At 40.7% G+C, this 20,010-nt stretch overlaps 1 pseudogene; it reads left to right on the top strand.

The window, feature by feature from the left end:
• The first annotated feature begins 12,089 nt into the window (after positions 1-12,089).
• On the top strand, positions 12,090-12,485 carry LOC101274276 (60S ribosomal protein L36a-like; annotated as a pseudogene).
• Positions 12,486-20,010: the final 7,525 nt, after the last annotated feature.

Raw genomic sequence — 20,010 nt, 5'->3', positions numbered from 1 at the left:
AGTGAGAGGCCCGCGTACTGCAAAAACAAATAAATAAATAAAAGAAGATGTGGTACATATATACAATGGAATATTACTCAGCCATAAAAAAGGGTGAAATAATGCATCTGCAGCAACACGGATGGACCTAGAGATGATCATACTAAGTGAAGTAAGTCAGAGAGAGAAAGACAAATATCATGTGATGTCACTTATTGTGGAATCTAAAAAAATTATTCACACTGCTATATTTAAAATGGATAACCAACAAGGACCTACTGTATAGCACAGGGAACTCTGCTCAGTATTCTGTAATAACCTAGTTGGGAAAAGAATTTGAAAAAGAATAGATATCTGTATATGTACGACTGAATCACTTTGTTGTACACCTGAAACTAACACAACATTGTTAATCAACTATACTCCAATATAAAATAAAAAGTGAAAAAAATTAAAAAATAATAAAAAATTATAAAAATGATTCGAATGAACTTATTTACAAAACAGAAAGAGACTCACAGGTATAGAAATCAAACTTATGGTTACCAAAGGGGAAAGGTGATAGGGCAGGGATAAATTAGGAGTTTGGGATTAACAGATACAAGCTACTATATGTAAAATAGGTAAACAACAAGGACCTACTGTGTAGCACAGGAACTCTATTCGATATCTTGTAACAACCTATAATGGAAAAGAATTTGAAAAAGAATATTCTCCATGTATCTCCTCGTGTTGTCTTCCCCCTGTAAGGGTCCAAATAAAAGGGGACTTTTGCATAAGGACACCAGTCATATTGGTTTAACTGCCCCTCCCATGACTTCATTAGCACAGACCCTATTTCGAATAAAGTCACAGCATAAGGTGCTGGGGGCTAGAACTTCAACACAGGAATTTTGGGGGTGGCACAACTCAATCCTTAACCCCAGTCAACATTTTTCAGCAGCCCGGAGGTGGAGGCACCTACCCGATGGTAAAGAGGACCCAAGCCGGGCACCACCAGCCTCCCCGCCGTGTAGAACAGAAAAGCAAGTGCCCATGTTGGGTCATCTTAGGCGTCACCACTGGTTTCTTCTGGCACCTTCTCAGATGAAACAGCCTCTGGGGTGGACAATTCTCAAAAAGCGCTAAAGGCTGTTAAACACTAATATCCTAGCACAGATTCGTTTTGGAAAAGCACTTTTCTCCACAATAACACTGTGCCACTGAGAAGAGTGGAAAAGCTGGGGAGAAGGCGAAAGCCGGGGGGAAGGGGAAAAGATTTTCTGGAATCCCTAGGGCCTCAGGCCGGGCCGGCAGGAAGGGAGCGTGGTCAGGGGAGCGGCCCTGGACAGAGATGCGCCCCTCCTCTGATGGGACGGGGACAGGAGAGTCTCTGATTAGGGAGAAGCAGTGTCCTTGGGGGAACGGAAAGGTGAAGGAGGACAATGTAGGATCAGCATTAGAAGTGGAAATGGGAAGTATGACTGCACAGGAGTCTGGATCACAAACAGCAACTTCTCCGTGTCATGGGGGAGGGGACAGGATTGGGGCGGCCTCCCCACCTCCAGCTGTCCCCACTGCAGAGGCCTCCCCCTTTCCTCTCGGGCCACCGTCCTGTGTCCAGCAATCTCAGACCCCAAGGGCAGGACTGAAGGTCATTGCAGAGGTCCTTTCCATCCCCACTTAAGGACCAGCACACTTTCTGGAAGGCTTTGCACAGGGGACAGTTTGTAAAAGTGGGACCCCCCAGAACTGCAGGCATTTCTGAGGTTCTGAGGGAGGTTCTTGGGAGGCAAATGGGTTTCCCAACCTCCCTGTTTGATGTTGATGGGGGAGAAACTGCTTTCCTTTTCGTGAAGAATAAAAGGAAGCAGCATCTCTTTCTGACTGAAGGCGCTTTAGTCTTGGGCTTGGTTGGTAAAGACACCCGTGGGAGGCACCTTTCTCTGTTCCTATTTCGTGAAAAGGATGGAGGGACGTGGACTCAGGTGCCAGGAGGCAAGCTAGAGTTGAACGGAAAAAGAATAATGCAGTGTATTGGGTAGATTGCTACACAGCTGGTTTTAGAGCAACTTTATTTAAAATAAAGTATATGTGTGTGTTATATATTATGTATCATCACATCCAAGCAAAAGTAATAGGAATGCCTTCATTTTGTTAAATACCCAGGTGGGGCTTCCCTTTTTCTGGTTGTCTTGTACATTTCTATGGTTTTGCTCCATCTGTTTGTTTGAATCACGATGCAAACGTGGGCCCGGCAGGGCATTGGATGACAACTCTCTTATGTCTGTCTTCATCCTTTGTTTTCCCTGCACTGGCTTGCGTACGTGACTGGGTGTTTATCCCGTAGGGTTTCCAGCAGTCTAGATTTTGCTGATTTTTCCCGCTTGTGACATTTAACCTGTCCCTCTGTCTGCTGTCTTTCTTATGAAGTGATAGGTAGATGCATGATCAGATTCAGATTTGGTTTATTTGGCAAGGCTGCTACTTGGGTGCTGGGTTCGATCCCTGGTCTTGGAGGACCCCACATGCCGCGGAGCAACTAAGCCCGTGCACCACAACTACTGAGCCTGCACACCTAGGGCCCGTGCTCCATAAAGAGAAGCCACCGCAATGAGAAGCCCGCGCACCGCGACAAAGAGTAGCCCCTGCTCACCACAACTAGAGAAAGCCCGCGCGCAACAATGAAGACCCAACGCACCCAAAAATAAATTAAACAAAAAATAGTGCTGTGAAGAATAGCCTTTTGAATATGGGTTTTCAAATCTTTGCCAGTGTATCATTGGGTTAGATCCGGAAGTGGGATAGATAGGGTAAATGAGAAACACATGTGTCAAATTTTAGGTTTTTGCCAATCCATTAATTCATTAGGGGTTGCAAAATGGTGAAATATAATTTCCATAATTCCTCATTCATTAGCTGGAATGGTTCTGTTAAGCAAAAGTTCCCTTTATCACCTGTTTGACTAGACTGAAGGACAATCACTTAAGGAAGGCAGGATAAATGCTTGATCCTTTCTCTTTGTTTACTAATTTTCACATTAATGAATTTGTTCACAGACATCTTCCAGAGGGAAGAATGAAAACATTTTTTTAATATATATCATTATGAACATAGGGATTTCATCATATTTGAGGTGTTTCAATTTGATGGCATGGCAGAATAATTTTTTTAATTGAAGTCAAGTTGATTTACAATGTTGTATTAATTTCTGGTGTACAGCAAAGTGATTCAGATGTATCTATCTACCTATATATATAGGTAGATAGATACCTTTTCAGATCTTTTTCAGATCCTTTTTCAGATCCTTTTCCATTTTAGTTTATATTGAATTGAATATAGTTCTCTGTGCTATACAGTAGGACCTTGTTGTTTATCTATTTTATATATAGTAGTTTGTATCTGTTAATCCTAAACTCCTAATTTATCCCTCCCCGCCCTTTCCCCTTTGGTAAACATAAGTCTATTCTCTATGTCTGTGAGTCTGTTTTATAAATAAGTTCATTTTTATCATTTTTTAGATTCCACATATAAGTGATATCATATGATATTTGTCTTTCTCTGTCTCAGCATAATTTTAATTTGTATTTCCCTTACTGAAAGTAATCTTGAGCATCTTTTCATTTGTTTAAGAGTGAGTCCATTTATTTTCCCATAAACTATCTATTCATATTTCTAGATTACTTTTTGGTGGAGTTTTTTCTCCTTTATTTGTAGAACTTCTTTATAAATTAGGTTTATTGACTGTCTGATGCATGAATTTTTCCCTTAGTGTCATTTGTCTTTTTACTTTGCTTATGCTTTTTTTTTGCCCATAAAAAGTGTTTTTCTTATAATCAAATTAATCATTTTGCTTATGCTTTTAGATTTCAAGTCATAATTAGGAAAGTTTTACTCACTCTAAGGTTAAAAAAGTGTTCACCCATATTTTCTTTTAGTATCTTATATTTTTTAAACATTTAAACATACACATTTACAATGTATCCTGGTGTACAGCATGAGTAAAGATTTAAGTTTTAATTTTCCATATGGTTATGCAGTTATCCCAATACCACCTATGAAAAAGTTCATCTTTTCCCTACTGACTTAAGATGTAGTTTTTACTATATATGCAATTTTCATATTCATGTGAGTTTGTTTCTGGATTTTTAAAAATCCTGTATCATGTTTGTCTATTCAAGTACCAATATAAAACCTCTTAAATTATAGAAGCTTTATAGTGTGTTTTAATATCTGATAGGTCTACTCACCGTCCCTTCTCTCTCATTCCTTTTATTTTGCAGGGTGTTATGCTTTCTTGCTTGTTATTCCAAATGAGCTCTATAATCAACCTCTCTGGCCCAGAGGGAAAAAAAAACTGATAAATTTTAAAATTTAGATCACATTAAATTCATACATTGGCTTAGCGAGAACTGATACCTTTTTGATCTGAAGTCTTCCAGCCCAAGAAAGTCCTCCCATTTGTCTGCCTACTTTTGTGTCTTTTCAGGAGTGTTTTGCAGTTTTCTTCATATGGGTTTCAGATGCTCCTTTGTAAGATTGATGCCTGAAAGATGTATGTCTTCTCTTTTTCACTATCATAAATGTGATCTCTTTTTATATCTCACTAGTTTTTTGTTTATTATATATAACAGGTATTTATTTTTCTTTGTTAAAAAATTGCTACCTTACTAAATTCTTTTATTATCATAGTAGATCTTCCTGTGATTCATTTGGGTGTTCCAGATGTGTAATCATAAAGAGAAGTTTTTTTATGTTAGCAACTCTGAAAAAATGTTTGAAATCTGAATCCCTGAGAAAGTGTGCCTCTTCGGAACCACTGAATGGAATCAATGCAGTTGCCACGCTGGCAATGTGCTGGGGAAAATCTCTTCAAGGAAAGAAAATAGAGCTTTTTAAATCCTCAAACTGGCATCTCAAAGTTATAAAGGTGGAGACAGCGTTGGAAAAATGTGTAATTAATAGTCTCTGTCTCTCTCTCCTTTCTCTGAGCCTCTTCCTTTTCTGCCTTCTTTACTCCATTTTCTTGTATATTAACTCTTCCCACTGCAGATCCTTACCTCTTTCTACTGGTTTTTTTTTTTTTTTTTTTTTTGCGGTACGCAGGTCTCTCACTGTTGTGGCCTCTCCCGTTGTGGAGCACAGGCTCCGGACGCGCAGGCTCAGCGGCCATGGCTCACGGGCCCAGCCGCTCCGCGGCATGTGGGGTCTTCCCGGACCGGGGCACGAACCTGTGTCCCCTGCATCGGCAGGCGGACTCCCAACCACTGCGCCACCAGGGAAGCCCTGCCTTTTAAGGTTCTTCTTGCAGCTGCTCTTTACTCTGTGGTCTGTGTCTCCTATTTGTTTTATTGGGGTTTTTTGGGGGGGGATCTTAAAAATATTATATAAAAACATTTCACTGTATATGTTCATGGTTTTGTTCTTAGAAGACTGATTTTTGTGTCTAATGTAAAGCACAAAGTACATAGCTTTATTTCCTCCTGAGATCCTAGAAAATAAGGATACAGTTGTTCCTCGGTATCTGTGCGGGGGGTTGGTTCCAGGAGCCCTGAGAATACCAGAATCTCCAGATGCTCTAGTCCCTTGTGTAAAATGGTCCAGTGCAAAGAATACAGTTGGTTCTCCGTATGCTCGGGTTTCACATCTGCAGATTTAACAGTCAGCAAGAGGGCCGACTCATGGTGAAAATCTCCATTTAGTGCTCCTATGTGCCAGATACTGTGCTAGAAACTCATCTATTCATCCAATACATGTTTATTGAGTTCCAGGTACCATTCAAAGTGTTGTGGATAAAGTCTATGAATTCTCAGCCCTCACTGAGCTTACATTCTAGGAGGAAAACAGGAAATAAATGAAAGAAATCAACAAAATATATAGGATCTGTCTTAGTTCTTCTCCCACAGAAAGTCGAGGTTGAGGCCAGAGTAGGGAGAATGTTCTTGTCAGGACTTTGGCTTTTACCTGGCATGAGATGGGAAGCCACTGGAGGGAGGTCTTGGGGCAGAGGGGTGATATAATCTGACTTATGTCTTCACAGGATCATGACAACCCTGCAAAGTCAGTAATTCAGGCTCAAGAAATAAGATAATTTCTGCACATATAGTTGAATCACTTTGCTGTACACCCGAATTATTGTAAATCAACTATACTTCAACTTCTTTAAAAGCAAAAAATAAAGAAGTTTGAAGAAGAAGTGGGATAATTTCCTGATAGTCACACAGAAGGTGGTGGAGCCAGGATTTGCCCCGGGTACTCTTACCCTTAAGTCCTTGCTTTATCTACTAGGAGTATTTCCTTCCAAATATACTAGTTGCGGAAGTTTTTATTCTGTGTGTGTGTTTTTTATGTCTCCTTTCAGGCCTACACATTTCTGCCTGATGGAGATTTAAGCTCTGTTGAGTCTGTATTCTTTCATTCATTCCAAAAAGATTTATTCACTCCCTGCCTTGTGCATGGCACCATAAATTGTACTGTGGGACATAAAAGAGGGGGAAGACAAGGTCCCTACTCTCAAGAAGTTTATAGACAAGCTATTAAGAGAAGACAGGATTTGTATTTAAATTATTTAAATCCAATGACTTTTACTTCTTTTCAGGGCAGGCGGGGTTACTTGTTTCATTTAACTCACCTAAAAGAACACTGCTCTTTCTTTTGAAAGAACAGCCCCATCTGAGAACAGGAAGCAGACAAAATATGGGATTCCCTCTTCGATTTTATAGATTTTGACTTCCAGTCTGACTGTTCAGGTAGTGAATTAAAAGATGACTCTCTCCCTCCCCACCCCTAAGCCTTGCAAACCCGACCTGTGATCATAAGATCCAGCTGTGCCTTTGCTATTTCTTGCCTTATTGCCAGAAATAAAGGTTCAGCAGCGATCCCTGCTCAACTGACAGTGTTGCCAGTGACACCTGAGGCGAAGTAAAACCCAGCTCAGCAGTTCTGCTGCCACTGAGCTGCTGTGGTTTAGAATTAGTCAAAGCAAGGTGGCTCCTGGCTGCATTCTCCTCCCACCCCTCACTGGGGGACGGGGGAGGGGTTCTGCAGCAGATGGCAGAAATGTTCACCATCGGACTCTGCCCTCTGGCTTTGATTAGGACACGTGACAAGGCTAGATGGCAAGTATGGAGTCAAATGACTGTTCTGTTTACGTTTGGCCACCATATCAGTTATTTTCAGGACTCAAGAAGAGTCCATCTGTCAAACCGTTGGCCTTCTTGCTAGAGACTCAGGAAAGCATTATGTTTTAGAAGAGCCAGCTCTGGGTGCAGACTGAGAACTCAAGGATTTGGTATCTACCTCTGTTGCAATTCATCTACGGACTGTGCAATCTCCAAGAAATGATACACGAAACCATCTAATTTTCTAAATAACCCGTATGAACTTTATTTGAGTCTCGCAGAGTCCACAGTGGGAAGCCAACAGAGCAGTAACTGGGCTCTGAAGCTCTTAAAATATCCCACTTTAGAAAGCCTGTCCATATTCTGCTGGACTTTGCCTCCCTGCTCTGTGTGAACACGCAGAATCTCTCTAGCCTTATGGGATAGAATAAATCCATGACTCATTCTGGGAATAAAGAACAACCTCCATCTTAGCTAACTTGATCTCAGATAATGCATCCTGTTAAGCCAGTGGATCCCCTCACTGGTTTCTTGTAGCTATTCTTTAATGCTCTATAGTCCCGGAACTATTATCCTTTGCTTATTATAGCTTCTTCTTACGTGGTGATGCAAGCCATTCATCCATCCATTCATCCATCCTTCTATCCATCCATTCATTCAAAAACTAAATCTTTATTAAAAGCTTATTATATGCCAGGTGCTATGAAACCCAGCACCCATCCTTTCCCTTTGGGAGGCTGTTGGTTCAGGGACTTCATATTTATGCCTCTTGCTTTTCTGTTTGAGTGTGTTTGCTGTGATAAATTTACAGAAGGGAACATTTCCAGGGAACTATGGTTACTTTGCTGATCAAGTTTCTGTATACTAAAAATTCTTCAAGATTCAGCGTTAGAAATCGTGATGATTAGGAAGTCTTGATTTATTTGTATGGAAAACTCTACTTAGTAATGGAAAACTCACCCTCTCCACCAAAGGAACTGGAAAGAGAAATGATTTTAAGGAAAATTACTGTTAATTTATTTTTTTAAAAAGTAAGTTGTTTGGGCAAGTTCCTCTGGGCTACAAAAACATAAGATATTGGTGTCAGTTTCTGGAATGAGACTCAGGATATGTCTGTTATATGAACTCATTGAAAATTTCTACCGAGAATAAAGTACTTGAAGCGTGCAGATTTTAGCCTGCCAAATCATTTTACACTAATTATGAAAAAATTAGAATTCTTTTTTTATCAGTGTCAGTTGAATTTACATATGGATCAACCAAAGAGTATACAAGCATAAGAATCTAGTTTTTTTCAATTCTTATATCACTTTACTTTGCCACTAAACATGTATTTTTACTGTCAATTCCCATTTAGATTAAATTCTGTGTGTTTGCAAAATGTGTATTCAGATGAAAGTGATATAGTAGATTGTGGTAATAGAAGGACATTGAAGCTTGAAATAGAGTTCAATGGGTAGTCTATTTACTACAACAACTGTTACCATGAGAAGAGCCCCATTTCCACCCTAAACCATCATGCACTTTCAGATTTCTTCATTCCTATGTGTGGGTCAGTGGTAACACAACAGCGATAGAAGAAAGAACAGAACAGAACTAAATGCAGGTAGAGGTAAAAATACCATTTTTCACATTATACCATCTCTGAAATCAAGATGTTTCGTACATTTAACATATCTTAGATTTGACGAAATATAGTTACCAGTGGGCTGGCATGCAGGAGTCTTAATGCTGGCCAGTTGGTCAACTGCGGCCATGTCTGTTTCAGTTTGTAAAACCCACCGTCCCTGGTAGAGTGTGTAACATTCACATAGCAGACTCTCAAGTATTTATTATTGAAGACAAATATTGAAGAAATACAGATGAAGAATACCGGATGACCAGTAACTTTAGAGAACAGTGTTAGCTAATTTAATCAGTGAAGGTGGAGGGCCCCTTTCAAGATTAGATTGTCTCATTCAAATATTTTTATCCACACGTGGTCATTCAGACACTATTCACTATGGCCTCTGCATTGAACAGTGAATCAAAGGTATCCATGAAAATGTTTCCAAGTTCTTTTAACTCTGAAAGTCTTGGAGTTACTACCTTCAAGCTTTCAGAGGATTCCTAGGTGTGATGACTGCTGAGAAGCCAGCTGGTTTCCCGGACCACCGACAGTGAGAAGATATTTACATTGGATTCTACCAAATATGAGGGTGGAGATGACTCCTAGGGGTCTTCAAATATTCTTTGAGTGCCTCTCATATGTACTGGGGATACAGTAGTGGGCAAGGCAGATGAGGTCTCTGGTCTGATGGAACCGACGTTCTAGACCACTGGCATAATGCTTGTAAAAGCATAAGTGCAATGCCCAGCATTCAGTAGGCGTGCCATGAGTGTTAGTTTTCTTTCTTTCTGTGTAGATTTTACCAGCTAGAAATGGCAGTAAGGCCCTGCTTCTCCCTATCCACACCCTCAGCTGGCTCTTCAATCCCCTGGTATTGTTTTCTTGCAACAAAGCTTTTGCCTTGGTGCACTAGGAAAAGACATGTGGTTGGTACGAATGGGAGCCTGGCTGAAAGAACCTGGGGCAGATGTCCATGCATATTAGAGTCTAAGAAAGTGTTCCCAATCCTTTAAGAAAACCATTACTTGGCTCACTGCAAGCTAATTGCATTTGTTCAGTCATCGTGAAAATGGATGCAGGTGGTATGTGGAAGCTAAGAAATACCCCACTGTTAAATCAGAAATAAAGCCACTTGCTCAGGAGAAACTAGTGCCTGGGATGAGGTTTTCACCAAGAAGTGGGCGATTGCTCAGCAAATTTCTCTTTTCTGCTTAAGTAGGTCTTTTAATTAATTTTTACTGACCTACTCCTCCTTTAACACAAAAAGTGTGAACATAGAAAGTATTGGGCTTGTTGATGGTTCCTTCCAATGTCACAAAGCAAAAGTGAGGGAGACAGATTTGTTCTGGGACAAAGCTTTGTTACCTTGGGATCTGCAACATTGACACTGAGCTGCAATGAAAACAGTGTTGTCTTCTTATTTCTATGTTGGTGTGATAAGAGCTTACTTTTTAAATAAAATGCCATGATGGGGTTAATAACCCCAAAATGAGAATCAGATGGTAATGGGAAGAAGTATACAACATTATGATAAAGCTATATATGATCTCTCTATTTTAAGGTTAAACCCCCAGCATAGTTCTTCTATCACTTAAAGCTGTCCTTTCTTTGGTTTCAATTAAATGATGCCATATTGTTCTCTTTTCACTAGTAATTAAACACAAAGGTGTAGTGTCATTTAGTAACTAGCTTCCATGTGGTAGAAATTCTAATTGGTTTCAGAATTTGGGGAGAAATGTTAATCCTGATTATTAGAGGAGTAAATGTTCTAGAAAACTGTTGTTCCCTAACCTTATCATCCCTACGGAAACTTATTGGTAGCCTGAAGAAACATGTCCTATTGAAGGTCTATATCTTTGCCTCAAGTTGCCCGATCGCTGGGACACACAAGCATATGGAGATTATTAGAGAGGTGCAGGGTTAATATCATGTAACTGGCAAGGGGTAACAATGAGAGTCAGATATCTGGGAAGAGGACTCCCAGCCCAACCTGCCAGCTGACTGGTCAAGCAGTTGGTTAGCCAACCATGTAGGCGAAGAGACTTACTCAAGTTTACACAGCTAGTCAGAACAGCACCAGGTTAAGAACCTAGGTCTCCTGAACTGGCCAGGGCTGCTTCTACCTTTTTGAGGGAATGTTATAGTCCCTCCTCTTAAATATCCTGCAGGGCTTGTGATGAAAGAACCCTTGGAAGTCTTGGTAACTCCTAGGTTTGTTTGCAGGACAGGTTTTACAAACTACATATTCCTTCTCCAATGATTTGGTTTCCACCTCCAAATGGAAACTAAGGCAGATGCCAAGCTTCTTACATTAGGGTCAGGGTTTACATGGGTTCTCACAGCTTCCTTAAGGCACCAGGCCCTTGCATCAAGAAAAAGGCTCTTTGCTATGGTTATCACCAAAGGTAAACAGGGGAGTGCAGGGGCCTCAGATAGCCTGTTTTCATTTCCTTTGGATATGTACCCAGAAGTGGGATTGCTGGATCATATGCAGCTCCAGTTTTAATATTTTGAGGGCAGTATGGATGGTCCTAGAGGACATTATGCTGAGTGAAATAAATCAGACAGAGAAAGACAAATACTGTATGATTTTTTTTGTATGTGGAATATAAAAAAGCCAAACTCATAGAAACGGAATTGAATGGTGGTTACCAGAGGCTAGGGGATGGCAGAAACGGGGAGATGTTGGTCAAAAAGTGCAAACTTCCCTTTAGAATATGAATAAGTTCTGGGGATCTCATGCACAGCTTTGTGATTGTAGATAGCAATACTGTACCACATACTTGAAAGTTACTAAGAGAGTCGATCTTAAGTGTTCTCATCACAGGAAAAAAAAAAAAAAGAAATAGCAATTATGTGATGTGATAGAGGTATGTATTAGCTAACACCCTGGTGGTGATCACATTGCAGTGTATAAATGTATCAAATCAACATGGTGTACACTTTAAACTTACACAATATTATGTATCAATTGTATTTCAATAAACTTGAAAAAGAAAGGAAAAAAGACTCTACAGCAATTTATAGTAGCATCTGACAGCACTGAGGTAAAGTCTCCTGTGACTAGCGTAAATAACAGTCCTGGTTTGCTTAGGATAGAGGAATTTCCCAGGAAACTGGAACTTTCCATAGCTAAAACTAGAATAATTCTGGACATCCTGGAAGGAGATGCCCACCCTCTCTGTGGCAGGAAGGAAAGCTATACCTTGCATAGCTGAAATACACACACACACACACACACACTCATGCATACACATGTGGGCGCACGTTTGTGCGTGCACACACACATACAGTATTCATAGGTCTGACGTTGAAATATTAGCTATTTTGTTAGCATCCTGAATATTCGATCAGGAAAAAATAAAAAGCTTTTTTTCCATGACAACAGTTTTCACGTAAACATGGTGAACGTTCCTAAAACCCGTCAGACTTTCTGTAAGAAGTATGGCAGGCACTAATCCCTCAGAACAGGAAGGGCAAGTACTCTGTGTGCCCAGGGAAAGCAGCATTATAATAAGAAGCAGAGTGGCTATGGTGGGCAGACTAAACTGATTTTCCAGAAAAAGCCTAAAATTACCAAGAAGATTGTGCTGAGGTTTGAATGCATTGAGCGCAACTGCAGGTCTAGGAGAACGCTTGCTCTTAAGAGATGCAAACATCCTGAACTGGGAAAAGATAAGAAGAGAAAGGACCAAGTGATCCAGTTCTCAGCTTCGTATCCTGTTTCATTCCAAAGACAATAAAGTCTTGAGATTATGTTTTTTTTTTAAAAAAAAAAGATGAAAAGATTGTAAAAAAATACTTTAGCTAAAATCTTATTCAAAGTTTGCAAATATATAACTGTCTGTTCTCTGTATAATAATGTGAAAACGATGATGGTTTTGTACTGTTGACCACATGAAACATACATCACCAAAGTTTCTGAAGTGAAATGGAAATTGTATCATTATTTCTGCTTTTCAGAGTTTTAATGGTTCAGTAAAGGGCGATGACAGACTCTCCAAATCTCAGCACGTCGAAAAATTCTTTCTTCCTGAGTAGCAAAGCCCATCTGTTTTTAAACTGTGAGGGAGCTGCTGACACTTTATTAAGCTGTTGTTTTGCTTAAATTGCAGTTATTTAAAGTGACACTTCCCTCCACTCCTGCTTTCCAAAGTGCAGTAACCATAACTACTTCTTCTTTGGGAAGCTGCGTGTGGCTGTTCCTCCTTGATTAATACACAGAGTCAATATTTTTGCTTTATTTTAAGGCATCACAGCAAGTGGATGTTTTTCTGGATATTCACTTTTTCTTCCTTTATTTTCCCCCCTCCTCTCCTGCTGTAAGAGTAGATGCACTGACTATTCTATTTCTAGCAGGAGGAAGAAACCCATGTTTGAAGGAAGTCTTGTTTGCTGGTTATTTAAAATGTTCTGATCACAGCCTGTAGCATCTGTGTTGTTAAGCTGGATTTGATTACTTGACTTTTTTTTTTTTTTAACTTTTTTTTTTTTTTTGGCAGTACGCGGGCCTCTCGCTGTTGTGGCCTCTCCCATTGCGGAGCACAGGCTCCGGACGCGCAGGCTCAGTGGCCATGGCTCACGGGCCCAGCCGCTCCGCGGCATGTGGGATCTTCCCGGACCGGGTCACGAACCCGTGTCCCCTGCATCGGCAGGCGGACTCCCAACCACTGCGCCACCAGGGAAGCCCGATTACTTGACTTTTTAGTGAAGAAAGACCCTTCCTGAAATTTCGGCTCCCTTCTCTTTTTTTCCGGCTTCCTGGTTTTCCTGCAGATCAATCTACCTTGATCTGGGCTGTAACTTGCATCCTCTCCTCCCCTCCCTATGGGGATGAACATTTCATACACAGCAAGAGGTGCTTTAAATGTCATGGTGTGTCTGACCTTCTGGATCTCAAAGGTCAGACACACACGTCTGTTAGAAACAGTTTTCCAAGGAATCATCAGATTCTAGAGTTGGAGTCCCAGTTTCATGTTCTTGGTACTTATTCATGTGTTCTTATTTTACATATTTTCTTAGTTTACTTCTAGCCACTGTATTCAGAAGAAAAATAAGAGATGTCAAAGTGGAGTGGCCTTGAGAAGATCAGAGAAGATAAGTCCTCTGCATCTCTGGATGTTTGGAGACTTTGTTTCTCTCCCTTTCTTGAGCTTCCTTATTTCCTTTTCATTTATCTACTAGTCAAAGCCCACACTCACTGTGCTGGTGGTGGAGACCTTACCCGAGGGGGCGATTAGGGATGCTACAGGTAAAAGGATGAAGAGGAAGGACGTGAAGGCAGAGTTCTGGGAATCTGGGCATGTGAAGGGTGAAACGGGGGGTCTGGGACAGAACCCAGGAAATCTCATGGAGCAGAAGACACAGATTTCCAAGAGAATGAAACTGTTGTTGCACAGAGTTAAATCCCCTGAGTGTGTTTGGGGGTGTGAGAGTGAGTGCGAGCAAGGTACTAGAATTCAATAGTACAAAAGAGCAGGGAAGACTGTCACCCGGAGAAACCAGGGGCCAGCAAAGTGAAAAGCCCCCAGACACAACTGTGTCGACTTGGAAAAAAAAAAGCAGAACCTAAAAGTTGAGAATTGTGTTTTATTTGGCAGACAAAACTGAGGACTTAAGCCTGGGACGCAGCATCTCAGATCACTCTGAGGGACTGCTCCAAAGAGTTAAGAGAGGGAGCCAGGATACACAGGAGTTTCTATAACAAAGACCAGGTAGTTGGAACATCAAAAGGTTACTGCTAATTAAGGAAAAACAGACATCTCAAGTTAAGGAGTTTAGCGCTTTTCTGTGTATGGGAAGATGCAAGAGTCTGTGCTCACTGAAATCATTCCTTTGATATGCATCTCAGCTCCCTGGGGCCAGTATCCTGTGCTTTCCCATCCTAAGTCTCCTCAGGGGGCACTATTGGGGGTGGCTGCAGCGGCTGACTGCTTTAGATGCTGGGCAGCCTGATTTCATCCTGAGTTCCCTCGGGGCTCACCATCGGGAAGGCTGTAATGTGATGGCTTGATGGCTGCAACCTCCTTTGCTTACTGATATAGCAGGCAATAGATTTCATTCACACACCAGACCAATGGACTTCTTATTGTTTATTCCTAATTATCATGAAGCCCCAATAACTCTTAGGTACAGTATGTCAGATCTACCTTGTCACAGGTTTTACTTGTCTGCAGTGGAACATTCTACACACGATTGGCTCCTGCGTGTGTTGAGAGGTGTGCAGAGTCTCCCAAACGTGTGGACCCCAGGGAAGATGTACTTTGCAGGCTCACGGTCCAATGGCAAGAAGACCCCCAGACCTCTGCCCACACGTGCTATCCTCCTGGGCCTCCCTCTGGGAAGAGATGTGATGAAGAGAAGGGAAAGGTGGAGGTGGGGTGGGTGCGCGGTGGAGGAGGCAAGCCCCCACATTCCCTCTTTTGACCCAACCTCCCAGACTTTCTGAAATGACTCTAGCCAGGTTATCCACAGGGCACAGGGCAAGGCTTAGCAAGAGCTGAAAGGACATTCTTGTTACACATTCAATCTCTCCTCTTGGCTTTGGCTGCAACTCCATTCATCTGGGCTACTGTAGACTCAGAGACTTGTTGTATAAATATAACGGGAGACAACAGGTTGGTATAAAAGGCTTTCTGACAATGTACAAATGCTGGAATCAGCTCTACTCTATTTTAATGGGGAAATGAGAACTGAAGACACTGCTTGGACAGAAACGGGAAGAAAAGACAAGCTAGAGATTCTAGGGATCTCAGTTAAACTTCAGGGATTTAACTATTTTCTCTTCATCTGGACTGGCTTATTGAAGTTCAAGGCAAAAAGTGACGTTAAAGTTCCGCTAGTTCAATACAGTCATTCCACAAGGGAGAATCGCTGCCCCCAGGGGTTTAACGCCTTGTCGAGGGTCATCAGGCTGGTCAATAGTGGAAGCGAGTCTAGGACTAGGTCTCCTGATTTCCAATCCTGACTTTTTTTTAATTGCAACAGGTTATTTCCAATGTCCACAAGGGCAATGAAAACTGCGGGCCAGGTTCCCTGCCAAAGCTCTGTACAGACAGTAACTTAGCAGAGATGAGAGGGTGGAGGGTAATGATTTGGGAAGCTTTAAACAAGGATTGGAGATCATCATCTGTCATCAGCTGTCTCCTACTTCTACCTTGCCCTGTGAATCCTACCCAGGATCCTGCATCTGCAACTCCGCAGGGGGCTTAATGGGACCTTATTTGCAAACTTTCAAGTTTTCATTGCTTTAATTCAGGTCTAAACTTGATTAATTCTAGTTGGATTTTAAAAAAATTCTGATTTTGTATGAACAATTGTATTCTGCCTTGTCTTCCCCATTCCTCTTTTTTCCAAGTTTCCTCTGTTAGGTTCCATTTTTCAAATTCAGATGGAGTCCATTGTTTTTGAACTTTTCCCAAGCCTTTTATTCTCCCCTATCTCTGTTGAGTTGCAGAGCCTCAAAACTTGACATAAAATGAATGGAGACCAGACCATGGAAAGTGTGGAGAAGTTGCCCTTTCAGGTCAACATGTGTTCTTTGTTGGGTAATGGACACCGCTGAAGTGAGAACCCTGATATGGAAGGACCTCAGCAGTATTCTGTCACGTCATCTGTGGCAATTAGCGGTCTGTGCCTAAGTCTCTTCATCTAAGAATGGTAATAGCTGAAAATTTGATATTGAACTCACAGTGTTGTGAAAATAAAAAGTATAAATAAAATAAAAAATAAAAAGTAGGTACTAAAACATGGTCATAGGTTTAAAAGCACTGTACAGATATTAGATACTGTGTAACTGGACCCTGCATTTTCATTCTTTGAGAATCTCAAAGTTCTGCTGAAAAACAGGTAAATTTATATTTTATTTTAGAAAACAAGTTAATTTTTTCAAAAGAACTCATGTTCTTTAAAAATGAGATATCTACTCATTTCAGGCAGAGGAGAATGGTGCTTTTTTAGAATTCTCTAGTAATTCTGTGCTCCCTCAGAGAAGAATCACGTGTTGCAGTACTGTGTATTGCTCCGTGTCCCTCTGGATGCCGCAGCGTATTGAGTAAATTGGTAGAGTGTCATGGAATAGATACATGGCCGATTGACTGGACTACAAATGAGAGGATAAACAAGCTGCTCTCAGTCTTCACTGGCCATTCCTTCCGGGAGCTCCCATTATGGGGCCATTTTAATGAGTCGCTCAAACCAGGGGACACGGTAGAGTAGGCAGCTGCAATTTGTGCCTCAGAAACATACCACTATTTTTAAATCGAAGTACAGTTGATTTACAACATTGTGTTAGTTTCAGGTGTACAGCAAAGTGATTCAGTTATATTTATATTCTTTTTCAGATTCTTTTTCTTTATAGTTCATTACAAGATTTTGAATATAGTTCCCTGTGGTATACAGTAGGTCCTTGTTATTTATCTATTTATATACAGTGGTGTATATCTGTTAATCCAAAACTCCTAATTTGTCTCTCCCTCCTATCTTTCCCCTTCTGTAACCATAAATTTGTTTTCTATATCTGTGAGTCTGATTTGTAAATAAGTTCATTAATATCTCTTTTTAAGATTCCAAATATAAGTGATATCATATGGTATTTGTCTTTGCCTGACTTACTTCACTTAGTATGGTAATCTCAAGGTCCATCCATGTTGCTGCAAATGGCATTATTTCATTATTTTTTATGGCTGAGTAATATTTCATTGTACATATATACCACATCTTCTTTATCCATTCATCTGTCGATGGACACTTAGGTTGCTTCCATGTCTTGGACATTGTAAATAGTGCTGCTATGAACATGGCGATGCATGTATCTTTTTGAATTAGAGTGTTTTTCTTTCCTGGATATATGTGGAGGAGTGGGATTGCTGGATCATATGGTAATTCTATTTTTAGTTTTTAAGGAACCTCCATACTGTTCTCCATAGTGGCTGTACCAATTTACATTCCCACCAATAGTGTAGGAGGGTTCCCTTTTCTCCACACCCTCTCCAGCATTTATTATTTGTAGACGTTTTAATGATGGCCATTCTGACTGGTAAAAACATACCACTTTTGGATCACCACACTCAAAAATATTTCCAGGTTGTATGGGGATCATGTGATTTCAGAGGTGATAGAATCCTCAGCTCACATCCAATCCACTTTCATTTTAAAGTGGGGAAGACTGAGGTGTGGAGAGACTCAGAGCCCCATGTAGACAACAGAGCCTGTTGTCCTGACACCTGAGCCCAATTCCTGAGCTCTGTTCTGCTGATTTAAGGAGATGGTTGTAGCCTCTAGTCTGGGGATACAGGAAGATGATCCAGAGCAGTGGCTCTTAACCAGGGGATTGTTCACCTTCAGCGGATATCTGGTAACGTCTGAAGACATTTTATTTGTCATGATTGGATGGGGGAGTTAGTGATTCAGGGGTCAGGGATGCTGCTCAACATCCTACAATGCACAGGACAGCCCCACAACAAAGCATTATCCAGCTCAGAGTGCCAGTAGTGCTGAGGTTGAGAAACCCTTTTCTAGAGAAGTTAACTTTGGAGCTGGGAATACTTGGATTCAAACCCTGGATCTGCTATTCTCTATCTTTCGGGGGAGGTTAATCAACCTCCCTGTGCCTTGGGTTCCTCATCTGTAAAATGGGCATCCTGATAGTGCCCATTGCATAGGATTGTCACGAGGGTTAAATAAGATGCTGCATGTAAAATACAGGGAGTCACACACAGTTGGCGCTCAATAAATGGTACCTACTGATGTTATTACACCTGCAAAACCAAATTGTCAGACTTCGATAACTACATGCATATCTCTGGGCTTTCTACCCTGTTCCATTGATCTATCTTTCTGTTTTTGTGCCAGTACCATACTGTCTTGATTACTGTAGCTTTGTAGTATAGTCTCAAGTCAGGGAGCCTGATTCCTCCAGCTCCATTTTTCATTCTCAAGATTGCTTTGGCTATTCGGGGTCTTTTGTGTTTCCATACAAATTGTGAAATTTTTTGTTCTAGTTCTGTGAAAAATGCCAGTGGTAGTTTGATAGGGATTGCATTGAATCTGTAGATTGCTTTGGGTAGTAGAGTCATTTTCACAATGTTGATTCTTCCAATCCAAGAACATGGTATATCTCTCCATCTATTTGTATCATCTTTAATTTCTTTCATCAGTGTCTTATAATTTTCTGCATACAGGTCTTTTGTCTCCTTAGGTAGGTTTATTCCTAGATATTTTTTTCTTTTTGTTGCAATGGTAAATGGGAGTGTTTTCTTGATTTCACTTTCAGATTTTTCATCATTAGTGTTAGGAATGCCAGAGATTTCTGTGCATTAATTTTGTATCCTGCTACTTTGCCAAATTCATTGATTAGCTCTAGTAGTTTTCTGGTAGCATCTTTAGGATTCTCTATGTATAGTATCATGTCATCTGCAAACAGTGACAGCTTTATTTCTTCTTTTCCAATTTGGATTCCTTTCATTTCCTTTTCTTCTCTGATTGCTGTGGCTAAAACTTCCAAAACTATGTTGTATAAGAGTGGTGAGAGTGGGCAACCTTTTCTTGTTCCTGATCTTAGTGGAAATGGTTTCAGTTTTTCACCATTGATGACAATGTTGGCTGTGGGTTTGTCATATATGGCCTTTGTTATGCTGAGGAAAGTTCCCTCTATGCCCACTTTCTGGAGGGTTTTTATCATAAAAGGGTGCTGAATTTTGTCAAAAGCTTTCTCTGCATCAGTTGAGATGACCATATGGTTTTTCTTCTTCAATTTGTTAATATGGTGTATCACAATGATTGATTTGTGCATATTGAAGAATCCTTGAATTCCTGGGATAAACCCCACTTGATCATGGAGTATAATCCTTTTAATGTGCTGTTGGATTCTGCTTGCTAGTATTTTGTTGAGGATTTTTGCATCTATTTTCATCAGTGATATTGGCCTGTAGTTTTCTTTCTTTGTGACATCCTTGCCTGGTTTTGGTATCAGGGTGATGGTGGCCTCATAGAATGAGTTTGGGAGTGTTCCTCCCTCTGCTATATTTTGGAAGAGTTTGAGAAGGATAGGTGTTAACTCTTCTCTAAATGTGTGATAGAATTTGCCTGTGAAGACATCTGGTCCTGGGCTTTTGTTTGTTGGAAGATTTTTAATCACAGTTTCAATTTCAGTGCTTGTGATTGGTTTGTTCATATTTTCTAGTTCTTCGTGATTCAGCCTTGGCACGTTGTGCATTTCTAAGAATTTGTCCATTTCTTCCAGGTTGTCCATTTTATTGGCATAGAGTTGCTTGTGGTAATCTCTCATGATCTTTTGTATTTCTGCAGTGTCAGTTGTTACTT

This window comes from Orcinus orca, chromosome 3 (genome assembly GCF_937001465.1).
Source record: "Orcinus orca chromosome 3, mOrcOrc1.1, whole genome shotgun sequence".
Taxonomy (NCBI): domain Eukaryota; kingdom Metazoa; phylum Chordata; class Mammalia; order Artiodactyla; family Delphinidae; genus Orcinus; species Orcinus orca.
This window is presented reverse-complemented; position numbering and strand designations above follow the sequence as displayed.